This window comes from Mytilus californianus, unplaced genomic scaffold (genome assembly GCF_021869535.1).
Source record: "Mytilus californianus isolate M0D057914Y unplaced genomic scaffold, xbMytCali1.0.p SCAF_6, whole genome shotgun sequence".
In the NCBI taxonomy this organism is placed as follows: domain Eukaryota; kingdom Metazoa; phylum Mollusca; class Bivalvia; order Mytilida; family Mytilidae; genus Mytilus; species Mytilus californianus.
In genome coordinates, this window is record NW_026262712.1 from 32127821 (window position 1) to 32144524 (window position 16704).

A 16704-nucleotide genomic window follows, 5' to 3' on the forward strand; every position below is an offset into this window, starting at 1 on the left:
TAATTTTTATGTTTCAAACACACCTTCTCTGTAGTAATGACTCGTTACAAAGGTATTTCACTTCATCCATTTATTTCATTTTTTGATAAGTACTGTGAATTCTCAGTATTATTAAATTAACATGTAGCCTTAATATATAAAGAAAAAATCGAATCTAAAGCCAGATATATCAAACATTTTATTTTTATTTTGTACGTTTTCAGGAAAAAACAATCAACTCAAACACGCCTTGAACGTAAAATGTGTACTCGATTGTCTCTTTACGATAAGATAATTGCCCATTTTTAGACCCCCCCCCCCCCAAAAAAAAAAAATACTGTTGCCGGGGCAGAGATGCAAATTAATGTTTTTTAAAATCAATATTTTATCTTTTCGTGCATATTTTTTTTTCAGTTGAATTTATGCTTATGCATCTTAAAAACCCAGAAGTATTTGTACCTACCAAAATTGGCTGTTTTACTAAATGTGCAAAAATTACAATATCTAGTAGCTTCATACTACCAATTGAGTATAAACAAGTATATAAGATGCAAAAAATCTTAAATTATACACCTACGTTTAACTTTTAAAAGCCATAAAAACAGTTATAAACTATCCAAATATACAAACTTTACAAAACTTGGTTTAATTTCAACTGGTTATCAACCCGTTTTGCTCTAAGCTCACCTGATTCAAGGGGCCGTGTGAGCTATTGACTTGGCGTCCGTAATTAAAAAAAATCTTCTCTGAAATTGCTTGACCAAATGTTACCAAATGAATTTTCCTGAGTGAATCTAGGAAAAACAATATTCATCAACAAACATGACCACTGTTTGTTAAAATATATTCGAGTTTTTAGTTTATATCGCAAAAGTTCAAGCAGTTAGCCAGGCCAATATCTATCTACCTTGCACTTTTCAGAAAATTCAGATCGGATGCCGAAACTTGGTCCAGCAACATTTATCAGCAATACAAAATTTTGACCCACACAGTTTCCATTCAATACGAATATTCTTGTTGCAATGAATCATTTTAAATGCAAAAATACCAGTTGCAGCCTTTAGTTTGTTTATTTATATATTTGTATAGATAATCGGGTTTTCTACATATTGATATCGTAAAATATCAACCGCGAGCCACAATGTGAACCTTATTGGCGAGTGAGCGCAGCGAACGAGAGAAAAAGCTTCACATTGTGTCGAGCGGCAGATATTTTACGATATCTATACGAAGAAAACCCGATTATCCGTTTATCGTTCTATAACTGGTCTTTTCCCCCTCCTTAAGGCAGTTTTACGCTTGACGAAAGCAAGCTTGATAACGTCTCCTCTCACATTATGACGTCGCTGATAACTTCTCCTCAGACATTGTGACGTCGCTGATAATGCCTGCTCTCGTCTCAAAGCCGTGATACGAGAATTACGGAGCGACTGAGCAGGGTGATATAGGCGTAGGGAAGGACGATAAATATGAATATATGAAGGGAAGCAGGGTCACCAGGGTGTGAATTCCATGTCATCTGAAATAAATACTATGCATAGATCTAGAAATCGACAGATAATAATGACATTTAAAAAAAATACTCTCTTACAAGTATTTGAAGTGTTTGCAGTTTTGTTTTGTCTAAACAAATTGACACACAAAATGAATATAGTATTGTGGAATTTTTTAACTGAAAATGTTCGATACATTGGTAACACCGGTTACTAGGATAATAATCCTGTCACGTATGAATTGTGTAAAAAGATGGGAATGTAAAAGTTTACGGGCGGTAGGTGCAACAGGATACCGACAGCTCACATGGCTCGTCAGGGTGGGAGCTAAAATGTGGATCAAAGTCTATGAAAATTTGATTTCAAACCTTTATTCATTCCAACAAATTATTGAGATTTTGTTGAGGATTTTATCATTTACGGCAACAAGAAAACTTTCAGAATTTAATGCAAAGAAAGTTTAAAGTCTTTCGCCAAAAATACTATCAATTTCTTCTTATCTTATGTTAACCTCCATGCAATCTCCATCCCTTTATGAGCAATAAATTGAACTGTAAAATACTACTTAGTATCTTCCACATGCCTTTATAATGTCTGATGTATACATATTTATGACAATAACTGTTGTGAGCACAAGATTCACTGGACAGTTTTAAAGTTTTGCTAAAACAAAAATTAAAAATGTAAACTTAAGTTTTGCGAAATTTGTTTGATGTGTACCGATTGAGATTTTAATCTAAGAGAACATGGTTTGTCTATTAGTTGAACTAGCTTTCAGTAGCTGCGAGTACTCGTGGTTCAATAATTTGTGTCTTTATGTTATTATTTTGTGTGATAAGTGTTGTGTTGTTACACCACTGTACCAATGAAGGAGGCAAGGAGGAGGGAATGGGTGTGGTGTGGAGCGCAAACAAACATGTTAAGCCCTGTCACGAGTGCCCAAAACCAGTGGTTGTGGATGCTTGCTATCTGTCATGTTTGTTTTTTGTTCAAAGTTGTATTTTAAATCAGGCCGAAGGTCTTCATTTTTTACCGTGATTTTTATAGCTAGTATTCGTAATGGTTTTTGCTCGTTGTTGAAGGTCATACTTTGACTTGCAATTGTTCACATCTTGTTCCATTCTAGTAAGTTTTTATCAGTCATGTATGAAAAGCAAGTCTACGTCGTTTTTTTATCCAGTCGAAATGTATAGGAGACAGTGTATATATTAAGGAAGAAATTAGAGGCACCAATAGTAAGATCATCTAACCTCGTATATTTAACTGAAATAAACCAGTCAAACGTTTATTGTCGTTATAATATACATGTCGATTAACCCTAAGCACCTTTTAAAACTGTTTTAGTTAGCATATTATGTAGAGAATAATCAATTTAAGGGCATTTAATATCTTAAATAAAACTATTCTAATTAGATATATTTTCATCTGATATTGGACGGAAAATGTTGCCCTTTTATGTAATATAAGTAACGATTATTTGAAAACGCTTATTAAACAGCCAAATGGATGCACAAAAGTAAAAATAGGAGTCACAAATCCGATTGAATACAATTATCTGCCCAATTTTATTGATTCTGTAACGTTTGTTTCAAATATAACCAACTGTTTACCCAAAATCACCAGCACCGTATCAGGACCCACCAGCACAATGACAGGACCCACCAGCACAGAATCAGGACATGTCTAAACTGAGAAAATGCACAATTTTAATAAATTGCAAAGGTTTTTAACAAAATAATTTTGTCGTGTGGATTTGGGTATAGAAAGCGGATTCCAGGAGCATTTTTGTTTTATTTTTTCAGTTCTAGATTTTCTAAAAATGAGCACTTTTGCGTTACGGTTACTGAAACAGTTAAGAGGGTCACATTTGTAATTGTTTGCCTATGAACCCATAAGAAACAAAATTAAAACATCCCCACTGTTTCCTTCCATTTTTTATGCGAAAAAACGTCAAAATTCGTCATTTTCGTCTTTGTTTACATATTTTTAATGATCACCAGCACCAGTCAGGACCGAATCACCAGCACAGAACGTTCTCTCGCAGGACAACCTTACCCACCGTGCTATTATAGGTTTCAAGATGATAAGCCAAAATTTAAATAAGAATTTAGTAAAAATCGCCCTTTCAGGGATGTAAATCCTATAAAAAGTTTTTGCATGAATGGACAGTAGGTAGATCTGAATATCATTTCTGCCTCTGTGAGATTTCTTTTTTTTTTTTTTTTTTTTTTTTATCTAAAACGGTTTTTAAGATAATAGACAAGAACTTTTACCCCTATATTCTATTTTAAGGTGGCTGTGGTGTCTTCCTCCATCTTGGATTTTGAAGTAGCAGATAACAATTGGTCGAGATCTTTAATGATATATGCAAATTTTGAGAGTAGTATGTAATTCATGTGTTAGACTTTTCATGTTAATATAGAAAATTATGTTTTATCATATTTGCGGCTGTTTTTTTCTAAAAGAAACACATCATTTCTGTTTGATTCATTTTTTTCAACTTTGCCACATAAGGGGAGATAACTCAGATCGTAGGGGAGATAACTCAGATAAAGTGATTTTTATAATAGAAAGTGTTATGAATTTACTTATTTTAATATGTAGCGAGAAAACAAGTCCGGTGACCCCGTTTTTTTCTTTTTCTTATCTGAAAGCATGTTATAAGAGCTATCTTCTCACATTTTATCTTAAAATTCTATGGTGTAGTTTTCTTTTTATCGCACAAAATTGAATTTTCCATGCATAATCTATACAAAATCTGACAATTTTGCACAACCTGTAGCGTGACACAAAGTCCGGTGAACCATACTTTTCATTATATTTTGGAAAAAGCATGATAAAAACTACATGTTGACAAATTATTTAAAAATTCGATGGATTTTAATTAAGACCCCCATCCACCTTAAGCCATACAGGCCATGTTACTTACAATGTATAATGTGGGATAATCGGACAACTTTTAAAAACTAGATATCTCCATGCTGATTGTGGCCAAGTAAGATTTCTTTTAGCTCTTTTGGCTCAGTAGTTTAAGAGGATATTTTTTTTTAAAAGGTTAACTGACACGGACGCCAAATGATGTGAATAGCTCGCTTGACCCTTTGTACCAGGTGAGCTAAAATCGAATCCAAAAATAATAAAAAAAAGTTATATTTTATAAGTCAAAATATTTTTCAATCAAACAACGTGCGGCCAGACCCACAAACTTTTTAAGTTGCACATGTGCATCAAGTACATTCTGAGGTGTAAACCAACCATTTTGGTCATATAATTATGATGAATTTTAACCAACCATTCATGTATTATGATATACCTGTTCATTCCATTTAATACTCTTCTAATCGATATTTTTTCCACATACCTTAAATGCAGTCAAACATAAGAACAGTTAATAAATGTCATCAAATTTGCCAAATTCAACAATTCGTCATTGGAAGTAAATAGTACGTCCTATTTCTGTCAACACGAGGAATAACACCTGGCTAGATAGTTTAAAGAAATCGATAACTGATTAAATACACCAACCCGAGGCTCTTAATATTTCACCTGTATGGCTCACCGGGATTACAAATTCTTTTATCATATCATTATTAAAGGAAGATTCTTTATTTTATTCGTAAAGTGTATGTAATTTTTTTTTTTTAATTGTTGTAAAGACGGTTTAGCATGTTTGTATCATCTGTTATGAATTAATTAACAATTTTGTTTCATTATTTGATATAAATAGTGATGTTAGAAATTATTCTGAGGAAATAGCTTTAGTCATTTTTCAATCTTCTTATCGCACAGCATAGCACAAAGAAGCCAAAAAATTTTAATATTGAAGTATCAAAATAATTTTTTTAAGGTGAGGAAGGGTAAGCAGATTCTGCTCCACATGTGGCATCCGTCGTGTTGCTCATGTAAGTAAAATCTCGATGATAAGTCTAACAAATACGTATAAAGATTGATCACTCTAGTACAGATTGAAAATGACAAAAGTAATCTGATAGATGGTATATTTTGCATTTTGCCAATGTTCGACCAATAAAATAACTTCCCACATTTTGGCATCAGTATATTTCATGCTGATTGTTTATCTTTTCCATAACCACAATATTCTTTTTACAAATTGGGAAAAAATAATTCTTTTTTAATAGACGACGTTGACTAAACTACTTTTTGTAACCTATGTAAACAAGATAACGGCGATAATAACACAATCAGGCTCGACATTAAAAATATTTTCACTTCGTGTTAATAGTTAAATTTAATAATAAACACAAAACATTGATTTGAATGATAAAAAGATGTTTTGTGGTTTATTTCTTATCATATAGCAAATTTCATGGAGTACATATTTTTGCGTTCACTAACAAATATATTCATGCGCCAGGCCAATTCAATGACATAAATATACAATGTACGTGTGATAGAGGTTAGGAGTGTGGAAAATAAATTCCTTATCTCCAATTTTTAAGAATTATAAGGATTAAACGTCTTTTTTAAGGAATTTATTGGTGTATAAACTGAACCAAGTCACTCATAAAACATTTCATTAAAGTCGTTCGGACTTTTTTTTGTTGGTGAGTGAATTGGTCGAGTTTATACACCAATAAATTCCTTTAAAAAGGATTTTAATCCTATAGTCATTTAGTGTATTGATAGTCAGCAAACTGATAATTATACAAAATCTCCTTAATTTTTATGACCTTGTATATACTCTTAATAATATATTAAACATTACGAAACCTGCTGTAATATACTTGCGTGTCATACAGATAGAGGTACATGGGATTTTAAATTCGACAAAAAGATCATTATCTCAAAAATATTTTTTTATATTTTCTAGAATATTCTTTTCGACCGTCCTTCTTCTTTGGAAAATATAATGACGTTCCAGTTATGTCATCATTTGGAAATGCATTATTTTGCACGATAAAGCTCTTTGATGGAGCTTATTACTATTATATTATTTGTGTTCTCTGCCATCATAAGATATTGCAACGACGTTATTTGAATTTTTCCCGGCGACAAAAACATTACTGAATTCATCTACTGCGATACACCTGGGTTCTCTTAAAGCCGTTTTGTTTGTAAATGTCCACAACATGTCTCCGTTCCTATTATTACAAATAATCGTATTATGGTTTATCTTTGTAGAGAAAAGCTTATTCCCCAGGGATGCGACATAATTAGAGGAAATAGATGAACTGCCAATATCAATCGTCTTGCTATCCCCTAAGCTGATTTCCTGCAACTGTCCTTCATCGGGGGAAACTATTAAATTGCCATTAGTGTAAGTCAACGCTACGCAGGGGGAAGATGTATTGACAGTTTTGAATGTTTTCCCTTATTTTAAACTAACTAGTGAAATGTTTTTTTCAGAAGATGATGCTACGGCAACAGTTTCTTTGTCGACACATGAAACATCTAAGATTTGGAGCATTATGTTGGTTATTTCTTTTTCAAGTTTCCCATCAGGTGTAAATAACATCAAAAACGAGAGATCATAGTTTGAAATCACAAGTTTGCCGCAAGGCAAAATACAGCCACCTGACACATTTGACGCTCCTATTTTTACTTTTGTTTTTAACTCTAATGTTATATGCTTAGCAGAAGGTTTAGGTCCGATATTACCTCTCATCAACTGAGCCTGGCCCTCTTTCCTCTTTCGTAATAACAGTTTACATGATTGCACATCTTCAACAGGTTTTCCGAACGTAGTTATTTCGTCATTAATGTTATTCAAAACAGTGTTTATCTCGTAAGAAACTACTGTTTGAGCCAAACTACCAACATTAATCCAAGACTGCATGTCATTTTCTGTTTTATTCAGTTTAGTTTCTAAAAGCCTTGTTGCTATATATGTTTGCATATCGGTTGCATGATTCTTTATGTTTTCTACATTTTCTAAGCATTCATCAATTTCCTTTTGGTTATTCTTCTGAGATGCAATGAAGTTTTGTATTTGTTGGTTTGAATTTTCCACAGCTTTGTTTAGTTTAGCAATGAAACGGTCTTGTATGTTATCCGAATCCCTGATATCTCGGATTCTAGTTTTCCGTTCGAATCTGATAGTGAAGATACATTCTTGTGTCTGTCCTCGAGGATAAGTTTGAGATTTTCTTTCATTTCTTTGAACGAGGACGCGATTTCTGTAAAGGCTACAGATGTTTTAGTATTTTGAATGACGTCTTCAATAGGGAATATTACTTTGCATTCTACGTGGTTTTCAGAAATGACGCATTTTCTACACAGCATGACATTGTGCTTCTTGCAAAACAATTGGTACTTCTCGTCATGTTCATCGCAGTGCAGTTTAATGTTTGCGATAAATGATGGCAACTTATGATATCCAGCAATAGAAACAGTCTTGTGGTTTCGTGTTCCCTTTGACAAACTGTGGTGTTCTCTACAGTCTTGACATAGTCCTTCATCGCAATCTGAGCACCAAACCACGGATAGATTAGAAACGTGTCTTGAATTACAAATACCACAATAATCAAATGAGGAAGCCATGACCTGTAAAACAATCTATATACATAATTATTAAGAATCACATATATTAAAATTTAGAATGAAGATTAAACATTAAGAACTTAACAATGAATTATAATTATATAAGATATAAGTACTGACGGCATATATTTTCTATTGTGTACTGTAATTAAATAAATCAAATATCATCTTGATAACGCAATGCTATACAAATATTGTATGATCTTTTGATTTGACCTATACACTGTTATGATCCTAACGCTACTGATAAGTCTATTGAAGTTGGGACCCTTTAATTAAGCATGTTACAATAACATAGAAACTTGAGATAAAACAGAATAATTTAGAATGATTACTGTAAAATAGTTAAACCTCGAACTATTGTTGATATAGTTATTTCAAACTTGGACAATTGTGTTCGATGTTAAAAACTAAACGTCTATCTGTTGAGGTATCAATGTACAAAAAGAAGCAATCTGAAATCTTCGAGTAAATGCGTCGGTTGTACTGGTTATCTTTTTGTCACATATTTCGAATGTTATTTTTAGGAAAAGTTTTACCGTAACTTTTCCATTTTCTTGATTTTTTTCTGTCATCTTTATGGATGCATGCCCAGTTGTGTTCTCAGTGTGCTAAATCAAGCAGGCCAATGTTTAAGTTAGAATGTTGCCTAATTTTTAGTTACCGCCCAAAGAACGATTAATTTTGAATACAATAGTTCATGTACATACCTTGAATTCAATAAAGCATAAGATCAGTAACTCAGTTCATAAATTTTACAATTAAATTCTTTGTAAAAAGAAGTAAATAATACGTCATTTTTCTCTAATCACGTGAAATATCAACAGGTAAGATAACTTTAGAATAAAATCAATAACATATTATAAAGATACACTTATACATATACCTTACGTTGTTTAAATTTTCTATTATTTTTAAAAGGTCACTTTTAACAGACAGTTTTGAAATAAAATAGACAACAAAAAGAGGAAGGCCTGAGGCTCCAATTAATTGAGGTGTAAGCTCACTTGGCAAACATTTATATTGTATATATGTTGACAGGCAAACTTTAAAAGGCAGTTCGAAAAATATTAAATCCCTCATAATATTTGCCACTATTTTTCTTATGGATAAAAAAATTAGGAATCAATTGAACATGGCGACAACACTTTTTTGATTGTTTCTATCTAAAAAAATAGTTTAGTCTGGGAGAAAATGCAAAATTATTAGTTTTCATTGGATTTGAACTTGATTTGATATGACTAACCCTGCCTCATTTAGTATGTGCCTGAGTAAGTAAGGAGCATGCAGTTCGTAGGTTGTCGTTGGTTGCTCTCTGTCAGATTTGTTTTTCATTTATTGTTTGTCATATTAAACAAGGTAGTTGGGTTTTTCGTTTGGATTGTTTGAAAGTTTGTCATGTAGGTGCTTTTTTAAGCTGACTATATGGTACAATTTTGGATCATATTGATTCTGTTGGATAGTTGTCTTATTGGCACTCATACCATCTTATACAATTACCACCAAATATCTCCTTATTGATATTGTACATTATTTATATACATGAGTTGTTGACAATACTGGCATACAACATTGTAATCAGCAAGTTCAAATTTATTGATCCTATAAACAAATCGTAATTTTACGTAACATGCAAGATAAGGATGTTAATTATAGATTATTGTTGGACATCTCAACTAGATTAATTTTCTCGCTTTAGCCGGTACGGCGAAAGTGAGAAAAGCAATCGAGTTGTGATGACCTAGGATAATCTGTTTATCGCTATTTTGTCTATGACGACGTTGATGTTTACATTGACAACGGCACGTGCGCCCTTAGTTTGTAGCGATAATTTTTCATATCACTCTACTGTGCTGAGAATCAGTCGGTAAGATCTAAGGAAAATTTCATAAAATAGCGATAATATTTATTATTTGACGCGTTAAAGAAAGAAATCATGCATGTTAAGATAATGCCAAAAAAAAAAAAAAAAAAAAGAAAATAAGCATTTTATAGCATTTTACGAAAAGATAAAGCGTCTGCTGAAAATAGCTATTTTGATATCTTCTCTTTTTAAATCCGCTTTGGTTTGCAGGGACGTAATTTGGTCAAAATTGAATTAAAAAAATAAATGACAAACATAATATGCAATGAAGTCTCGTTTAATTTTCTATAAATTAAACAAATCTATTAAATATCAAATTTGAATTTGAGTATTTTTTAAGATAATTATTGTGAAACATCATTATTTGTGTGTCTTTTTTAAAGCAAACATCACCTTATCGAAAAATTTTTCATAATAATCATATTTTTGTAAATTTCTTTTGATATGTATTTTCTCGGTAGTGTACACGGGAAAGATCATTATATATTTGTTCATTTTAGAACACTTGTATATATCCCTAACACTAAACTCTGGAATTACATGTGTACACAGGATGTTCATGTCACCTGATGACTTTTGGTTTGACACGATTCTTTTACATTACCTGCCGATTTGTTGTTATATTATATTATAACTTAAATTTGAGTAAACCTGTTCGTATATTAGTCATATTGCATGGTCATAGAAACATTAAAGGGACATTAATTTAAATAGACACAGAGCATTATCTACTGTTGTGCATGTTTGTTTTTCTCTCGAGACGATAATATTTTTTCTTCTTTAAAAAATATACTATTTTTCTATATGAAGACAAATTATTTAGAAAAAAGGGAAACATCTTTAAAAAAATTAAAAATAATTTTCTTATAAATTTCAGTGGTATTAATTTTTTTCACTTCAGACTTGAAATAACTTATTTTCTATCATAAATTTAGAAATCAAACATTATACAAATAACACATAACTGAGAGGGTGATAGAGCAGATTCCTACCCCGAGGAAAAATTGTTAACTAAGGCGAACCGAGGTTGACAATGCTTTTTTCAAGGGGTACCAATCTGCTCTATCACCCTCTCAGTTAAGTGTTATTTAATTTATTAAACTGAATGTTCTATCATTATTATCTTTTACTGTTAAACATTTTGAATTAAAACTACTTGACTAGGACGTCACGCACATAACAAAGCAACAGTTATTAGAAGTAAAACAATTTCTTTTTATTTTGACATTCTACAAATTAGTTCTTCTGAGGCCAAAACGAAGACCATAAGCATTGCCTTTAATTCATTGATGGAAATTCAATTCATTGTCCTTTAAATCATCGATTTTCGATTATTCTGCCCGAAAGGGTGACATTCATAAAATTGTCTTCCGCTGAGCTATTGGATAGAGTAAACTATCTTCTTCATATTATCCAATCAAAATTTGGCATTTTGACGTGAAGTATAATAAATCAGAATATCAACGAAGAAAATAACAGAAACAGCATTAATTCTGCATGAAAAATACAAGATGTATAAAAATACACGTGACACTTCCAAACACATCCGTCATTTTGAAAAATCTCGAAAAATTCGCTTTTTTAAATCGATGTGGGACGTAATTTCCCCTCGATTTAAACTGTTAAAAGTAACCGGTTTTGCTAGATATATGTGGTGATATTTTCAATCGAGCTGCAAAGTATTACTATCTTTACGGATATTGTGAATTTGATGTACAAGTAGACATGGGGTCGCTAGATTTACCATTGAGTCAACGGGGAAATGACTTTTACAAATCCCCAGGGACGTAATTTAACCAAAAATTAAACTGTCAGGACCAACATTTTGAGGTAGAATTATCTTCGAATACCAAGGATATAGCTGCAAAAATGAATTTTATTGAAGCACCTATGCATTTCATATGAAACAAAATGACACAAAATGGCGGCTTGCTTCGTCACCAAAGTCACGTGATGTCTTACTTATTAGATGGATATGGTTTGAAAAACTACATGTATAATGAAAAAAAATTAATTAATCGATTAATTGTACCACTATTTGTCATGAAATATAGATTTTATGAAAATAAAATACAGCAGAATGATCTGGTTTTAACTGAAGTAATTGTAATACCATAAAAATCGTAAGAGTTGGGATGACGTTTCTGTTTTGTGTTTACCTACGTAAAAACCGAAAATATACAGTAAGACATGTTTATTTATAACAAAATGTAAAATATGTATATCCTGGATTTATAAAGATTGATTCATTATAGACCAGGACATACGGATGTCTTAAGCTTCCTAAAATGTCTTAACTGTCTAGCTATCCCATCATGTTCTGTCAATTCTATACAACACGTTGAACGTATACTGTGTCCTCATATCAAACATAAAACTACGATTTTTTCCATGTTACGTTTTTGTTATATAGATATTTATTTCATCGATATGTTTATGATCTTTTGAAGACAAAAAAGATTATCGAATGAAAAAAAAAATGAAAATCGTTTATGTCGTATTTCGATCTAGAATTGCGTGCAAAATATTATTTTCACTTGTTTAATTTGTATGAATAATTATAAGTGGAGGTTGGTCTATTAGAACATATCCACTTGAATTAGGTACGTTGACATTTTCTTTATCTTGGAACATATCAAAACACGACATTTGATATCTAGTTTTAAGTCTGTGTTGCATATCAAACATCTTTGTTTCATGGGAACTTACTAACATAGATATAAAACAACAGATATGGGGCAATTTCCTATGATTATAGTTCATGCGTTTCGTTTGTAAAGTTCTATAAAACTCGTTTTATTTCGCTTTTTGAAATGTTTATTCATCAACTTAAAGTACTTGTCGTCTTTGAAATAATGGACTTGATATTTGGGTCACTTACCGCACTTACTCCTTTGTGGTTTCCCCTCAAACTTGCACCCCTTTTAATTTCATGTCAGTTATTTGGGGTTTTCTCTTTCCCTGTAATGATTTGATTTTGCTTTCTTTCTCAATCTTGCATAAACTTATATCAAGAAACGTACCATTTAGAAATCTCAAGTCTATTGCCTAAAAATAAGGTGCACTCGATTCGGCCATGTTCAAGATCTTAGAAAATTTGCTTGTGTTACCCCAAGCAGTGTCATGTATCTCTTTACACTTTCAAGAATATTTCACTCAGGTATAGTACGCCAAATGAAATTGGAGCAAAACAATTCTAAATGATAGTCCGAACTATAATCTAATTCTAAATGTGGATCAAAGTTTGAGTTCCATTATTCTCTAAGTTATACGACCTTTTCATTTGTATATTATCCTTGAGTGAAATATCAAGTTAAATATGGAGGCCAGAGGCCAATTTTGGTTTTTTAAGGGGGAGGGGGGGGGGGGGGGGGCAGGGACACGTTCCATATGGAGTGTATATATAGCTCATGCATTAGACTTTATACAAATCCCATTCATAACGTTGTCTTTCTAAGGTCCTTTCACAATCCTTGATCAGCACATGGGAACATGGCCCTGATTAGTAGAAATTTGTTTTGAGGGTACATCAGCTACAAAATAGACAAACAAACAAAAAATCGGATTTCATTGGTGTTAAACGTTTTAAAAGCGGAATATTAAATCATTATTTAGCCAGAAGCAGTCTTCTTGGTTCAGTTTGGTAAGATTTGTTAAAAATATCACTGATGTATTGTCTTACAAGTGAATAATGCAACCTCGTTTGAATCCAAATCAATGCGAACTTTAATGAAGATGCGTTTTGCATGTGATCTTAAATGATTTAAACGAATAACAGCTAAAAAGTGTAAGATGCGGTCAAAAACTGAAGTAATAGGCAAAAAGTAAAAAGTAAGTAAAACAAGTCTAATAAGGGCAATCACTTCTTTAAATGTCAGCCAATGGTTTCTGTCATAATGGCATTCTTACAGATCTTGAATACTGATCATTTTTGCTGTTAACAGTTGATACCTATCTATTATATTTTTCAAGATTCCAAGGAACATACTCAAAATAAAAAAAAATCGTCGTTTAAGACCTAAACACTTATACGGAAGCATCTGGTAGTTACGGTCATATTAGCATTTTGAATAAGTGGTCAGCCAATAATTGCCTGTTTGAAGATATTGAATATCTGATCACTTTTGCTGTTCAATTTATGTTGTAAAGTTTTCAATATGATAGGCAGAAACTCGTATATTAGCTTGGGTAAAAAACCCAACGTCATACATGGGCATTAACTCTTATAGGATGTCATCCAATGTCATCGGAATTTTCTATAAGTCTTGTATTGCTGTTCATACTTTCTGCTTATTTAACAAAGTTTTCAAGATTATAGGCAAAAACTCGAAAATTCGTCAAAAATTGTCATTTTAGGTCGATAACTACTATAAGGAGTCATCTGATAGTTTCGGTTATATTAGAAATTTGTAGAACGTGTGAAGCTAATATTTTTGCTGTTCACAATTTCTAGCTTCCATTAACCTAAATTAAATATATACATATAAATATGAAAGTAGTTTTGCATTCTTTCCGTTGGTTGATAGAGTCTAACATTTGATTTTGTCAGGTTTTATGAGGTTACCCTTTTCGAATTTACCTTTGAGTTCGGTATTTTTCTAATACGTTTCAAGCCTTGTATTGCTGACAATTTTTGCTGTCCATATTTTCTACTTATATATTATATTTTTCATATATAGGAAAACACTCGTAAGTTAGTTTTAAAAAGTCATTGAAAGGCAATAACTGCTATACTGAGTCTTGGATAATATAATCTTAATGCTAACAGGAAGTAGGTAGATCTTGACATTCTGATCATTTATGCCAATCAGATTTTCCATATCTTTTGTAGTGTTTGAGATATACAACAATTCATATGTGCTACCCTAATATTTTATTTTTATCCAAGACGGCCACGTTCGTTGACTGATTGGGAAAACACAGACTTTACACTACATTCTCCAAGTTTGGTTGAATTTGTTCTGTAGTTTCAGAAGAGAAGCTCTTGAATAAGTATACGACAGAAAGAACATTTGTCAAAAATTGTCTTTGTTGATCTTGTGTTTCTGATCATATTTACTGTTTAACTGTTTCTACTGAAAACTACACCACATATTAATGTTATGGTCACTTACACGAATTGGTTGCCCGATACGATGTGTCGATGACTCAACTCACTAGCGAAATGTTTTTCGCGGTCTTAGATCTTAAGATACCAGTCTAGTCGTGTAATATGTAATTTTACCGATTTTGTTCTTCTCCCTATATATCTAAGCTGAAATTGGTTTAGTTTTTTCAGAGGAGAAGATATGTGATATGAATACGATGACTGCGACGAATGCCCTGGCCTTGTTGGTCACGTCGATAGTTGTTATGATAGCGTCTAGTTAACCATACACACGGAATGTTGATGTTTTATACATGTTGTAATTATTCCAAACATTGTGTATTGTTTTCTATGAAACTTATTCAGTTAATATTACATAAGATTTGAGAGTTTGAAAAAATTTTATGTACATAATTTTTGCAGATAATGCCCCTTTCAGGAAAAAAATAAACTTAGAATTAATTTCATAACAGTGTGGACATGGACACTTGTTATTTAAATGATATCGTGTCGGTCACTGGCTGTCGACAACAACACACAATTACAGTATGTCAGGGGCCTCTCAATGTGAGATATACATAATTACTATTTTACACATGTCCATTCATAAAAATTTTTTTTTTGCCTGAAAGTTTACAGGAATTTCCTTTGAATATATTTATATACTCATAGCAAAATGTTTATTTTGAAAGAATGAGTGTAGAAATTAGACATTATTTTATTTACCAATCATAGGCCCTTGTCAGGAAAGATACATAAACATCATAAACAATTATAATTATACAATATCAAGTATATTCAAAGGTGAAATCACCAAGTAATCGAGAGAAAAAAAAAATAAATAGAAAAATTCTTATCTGGCAATAAGTGAAAAATTAAGTAGTGTCAGTTATAGACAAGTAGTCCATCATGCACTGCAAATCATTCAGTGGATTGGTCAATCGCCAAAATAAAAAAAAATGCTTTATTTGTAAACAAACACTAATACATGCATTGACGAGGGCATAAGAATGCTAAATAATACATGTCCGTATAAGGAAATGTGTCCGACCTGTTAAATGCAGCAGTTCTATTGATTTGAAAGCGAATGGACGGATCACAGCGATTTAATTTAGAATTGTACTTAATTTTGTTAATTTGTGTTTCAGTATCTATCCATGAAATAAATATGTTTACAATGCCTTTTAAACTAAAATAATTAAACGAGTACACCCAGTTTAAAGGTTATTATTACACTGTTACTGTTATGTTGACATAATAAACTGTACATTATCTCGTGTTACAGTTGACCAGTTTAGTCTTGTGCACATGATTTATTATTCCAAAATATATTGTGAACATATCATTAGATTCATGGATATTTATTGAAACAGAGAAACCGAAAAAGAAGTGAGTATAATTTCAAATTGTATGGGGCGACCATTCCTTATTCAGTTAAAATAAGAGAGGGGTGGCTGTGCAAGAGGCTTTTGAAATCAGCACGAATAAAATTGCAAATAAACGGTTATACAGAATTGTCTCAAATATGCGTCCTAAAAAACACAAAAAAAAAAATAGTTGAGTTAGACCAAATGCATTGAAATTACCTTCTTAATTTGTAGTTAAAGAATATAGATCCCGTAACTTTTGTTTTACGTGTTCAGGTATAACAAAAACGTAAATTTTGCGCACAAGACCGGATTCATATGCTTCATGATATTTTCACGAGTTATGTTTTGTTAGAATGATATTTAGATGTTCACGAAAATCTGATCGGTGGAGTCTTCGATTGGAATTCAAAT

The 16704-nt window shown here is 31.9% G+C and overlaps 1 protein-coding gene across 2 annotated transcripts in view; it reads right to left on the bottom strand.

Moving 5' to 3' along the window:
- The window catches only part of LOC127706829 (tripartite motif-containing protein 5-like), a 69129-nt gene extending 64157 nt beyond the window's left edge, over positions 1-4972 (bottom strand). For both annotated transcript variants that reach the window (XM_052211533.1, XM_052211532.1), the window contains exon 1: positions 4834-4972. The gene's annotated coding sequence lies outside the window, so the exon portion shown is untranslated. The remainder of the gene's footprint in view (positions 1-4833) is intronic.
- Between the last annotated feature and the right edge of the window lie 11732 nt (positions 4973-16704).